Genomic DNA, 3634 nt, shown 5'->3' with positions numbered 1-3634 from the left:
ATATATATATATATATATAGTTCACAGATGAGATCCAGAGATTCTCAATGTAGATGACACTTAGTAGTGCTCAAAAGATTGAAACTTAGACTCAGATGTCTTTACAGGGCATCGGTTCCACAAGGTAAAGAATGGTTAAATGAGAAGTTATGTATATTGGCCAACAATCAACGTGACATTGAAGAATCAGTGAAAGTATGCACAGGTTGTGCCTTAGCTGCAAAAGCGCCTACCATTAAATGACAACCGTGGCCCCAAAAATAGATGGCCCATGGGCCAGACTGCATGGTGATTATGTATGTCCACTTAGGGGTGCATATTACTTCGTTGTGGTGGAGGTTTTCAAAGTAGCCGGAAGTGCATAAATGTAAAAAGCCAACACCCAAGCCGTGACGGGTTGGGGCTCTCCATCATTGTAACGCATGCTGAGGAAGATGAAGCTGTAATGCCAGTCCAGAAACTGGTCCACGTAAGTCCAAATACTTGAATATATGCTGAGAGATTGTCTTATCCCGTTTGCCTTCAGACGGTTGATTTCTGTAGTTATTATCAGTGTATTTTGGTGATTTAAATAATAGTTTTGACTGTTATTTCCAGCAGGTAGACATACTTAATATGTCCTTTGATTAATTGATATATATATATATATATATATGTATACACACACGCGCAGATGTTTGTGTGTACATGAAGGAGAGGACGACTAGAAATATTAATGGAACACAAGGTGGCGTAATCACATACATTTGAAGGAAAGTATCGTTGATGCGAAGTAAAATACGCTAAAAAGTATTTCCTTTCTTTGTCGTGTCTTCAGCAGCATCAGTATAAAAGCAAATAAATATGTGTGTGTTAATGTAATACAAATAATCAAAGAAGCAGAAAACAATGAAAACTTTAAACACTAGTGTATCGTACGCGAACTTTCCAGTATATGTGTGTGTGTGCGTGTGTGTGTGTGTGTGTGTGTGTGTTGTGTGTGTCTTTTTATATCAAGTTATATGCAAAAAAGATTGTAACTTTGTACTTAAGAATTATTCAGTGTTGATAATGCTCAGGTCGTGTTATAGAATTAACTTCTCAGAGAGCTTCGGCTTCAATGAAATATATATAAAATGTTTTAAAATAAGCCAACGAATCAATCATTCTTCCGTATATAATTTTCAATTCAGCACTAACCCAATATGAATTATTTTTTGTGAACTGATACCTAGCAATAATATTCAAAATCCGTTTCCTGTGTAAAAATAGCGTTAAATTTCTAGATCGCACAACAGGTACAATGACGAAAGAAGCGTAACGTATTGATCTGTCTCTTTTTTATGTGCTGAAGGAGAAGGAGAAGGAGAAGAATAAGAAGTAATAGAGGAGGAAGAGAGTGTAGAAAAGGAAGATGAGCTCCGTATGTAATATTACCTTTTACTCTGTATATGTGTGTGGGTAACGTATGCATGTATATACATATGTATATGCATACATAAATGTATGTTTGTGTCTATATATGAATGCATGTACGCGTGTCTGCGTGCGTACGTATGTGTGCATGTGTGTGTGTGTGTGTGTGTCTGTGTGTCTGTGTAAACAGATTTCACTGTTTTCATATATCTTGTGGAGAATTACATCTGATTCCGACCAATATAGCTGCAGCAGTATTGATACCGTTGTTCTTACCATTTTCAACAGACTGCTTTGCAGTTTCATCTTCTACCTTTTAATTGCTTCAGTTAATATCTTCTACCTTTTAATTGCTTCAGTTAATGGACTAAGTCCATGCCGGAACACCGCCTTCAAAGATTTTAGTCGAACGAATCGACCCCAGTACTTATTTTTTTTTTAAGCTTTGCACTTATTCATTCGGTTTCTCTTGCCAAACCATTAAGTTACGAGGACAGAAACAAACCAACTCCGGGTCTTAAAAGCTTGGTAATGGGCACGAACACCAATCAGTTTAATCGGTCTGTCCATCCAGCTGTCCTAAAATGTTATGAACTACATGGTTTTATCTCTCCATGTGAAGGCTCACAGACTTTCTTTGCTTGACTTTTGTTCCATCAACACATTATTTTCCTTTAGAGCAGATCCGATCATATCTATATGCCAGGTATCTGACATTATGCCGGTGATGTTGTTCGTGTATGGCGACACCGTTTTCCCACGTTCTAGTTCGCTCGAGATGCACCTCAACATCTCGAATTTCTGGAGTAGTGATTCTATAGTCAGTATACACAGAACAGACGTGTTGGCAGTAGGGAGTTGTTTCCTTTTGCAGATAGTAGAAAACTTATAAATCTTAGCCTTCAGCCCTCAGCTGCTGTGAAATGCAGCAAACAATATGGAAGGCTGATCAAGTCAGAGATGGCTCCTATGCCTATTTAGTCGGTCTGAATGAATAGTTCCATCTCTGTACCCGACCAATTTTCTTTACTTTCTTTTTGGACTTGGAGAACGGTTGCTTTATCTCCTCTGCCGTATAGTACGGTCGCCACAAGCAATGAGATATCTACCTTGGTGGTAATTCTGCCACCTTTACTTTTACAACCCTCCAACTGAGGTATGTCGGAATCAGCCGCAGTTCGTCGCATTTTAGAGTTGTGTTTGCATATTCTTTAGCTTCTTCAGTTGGAAATCTCACTTCAGCTCTGACAAAACGTCTTCCTTGAGCGGTATATGCCCCAAATTGGTTTCAGGCACTTTTCACAGGCTGACTATGAAGGAATGATGCTAGAGCTGTGAAACTTGCATGCATTAATTTCAGATTTTCTTATTAATAACTGCGTTGTTTCTTTCCGGGTAAACTGACATCTGACTTCTTAAAGAAGACTTCAAAAGTAACTGATAGCGACTTCTCTTATCAATGAACCAAAACTGGCATCGTGGTGTTATCAAGTACTTGCAGAATAACGGTCTAGCCCCCGAGCGCATTCATACTGACATTAAGGGATGACGCTCCAGCTTTATCAACAGTGCAAAATTGGGTTGCTGGATTTATGGGCGGTAGGAAGAGTTTTGAAGATTACCCAAGTTCTGGACGTCTTGCAACTGCCACCACCGAGGAAAACATTGATTTCACTCACCACATGATGATGGATGACAGGCGATTGGCTATAAATCAAATAGCCAACGCTATTAGCATATCGTGGCATGATGAAGGTTACTGCTCAGTGGGTGCCGCGCCTCCTGACAGCTGATCAAAAGCGCACCAAGATGATCACATCACGAAAAATCTGACATTGTTTGCGGCAGATCCAGATTAATTTCGGAAATGTTTCCTAATCCAAGATGAATGTTGGGTTCATCACACCACTTTGAGTCAGAAACAAAAAAAAAGATAATCCATGTAGTGAAAACATATCTCCTCTCCTACTCCAATAGGTTGTCTTCCACTTTGTAACCTAGTGGGTCCCCTACCCGGCCAATTTGCAGAGCAAATATCTCCAACACTTATAGGCTATCCGGCTTCCTCTTACAGGTATTACGACCACTCATTGAAATGTCCCCGGATGTCTAAGCGAACACGGGGAATCTTCTCAGTAGAATCAATAGTTGCAACCGCTCCAACTACCTCGCAGGTTGTGTAGTGGGTAGTATGGATGTAGTTTCCCTCTACCGATCAAATATACGTCTAATATATATA

At 39.5% G+C, this 3634-nt stretch overlaps 1 long non-coding RNA gene across 1 annotated transcript in view; it reads left to right on the top strand.

Moving 5' to 3' along the window:
• The window catches only part of LOC128249198 (uncharacterized), a 96653-nt gene that overhangs the window by 90553 nt on the left and 2466 nt on the right, over positions 1-3634 (top strand). The window contains exon 3 of the long non-coding RNA XR_008265314.1: positions 1334-1402. This is a non-coding gene — a long non-coding RNA (uncharacterized LOC128249198). The remainder of the gene's footprint in view (positions 1-1333; positions 1403-3634) is intronic.

This window comes from Octopus bimaculoides, chromosome 12 (genome assembly GCF_001194135.2).
Source record: "Octopus bimaculoides isolate UCB-OBI-ISO-001 chromosome 12, ASM119413v2, whole genome shotgun sequence".
Taxonomy (NCBI): domain Eukaryota; kingdom Metazoa; phylum Mollusca; class Cephalopoda; order Octopoda; family Octopodidae; genus Octopus; species Octopus bimaculoides.
Note: the sequence above shows the minus strand (reverse complement) of the source record. Positions and strands in the feature narration are given on the sequence as shown.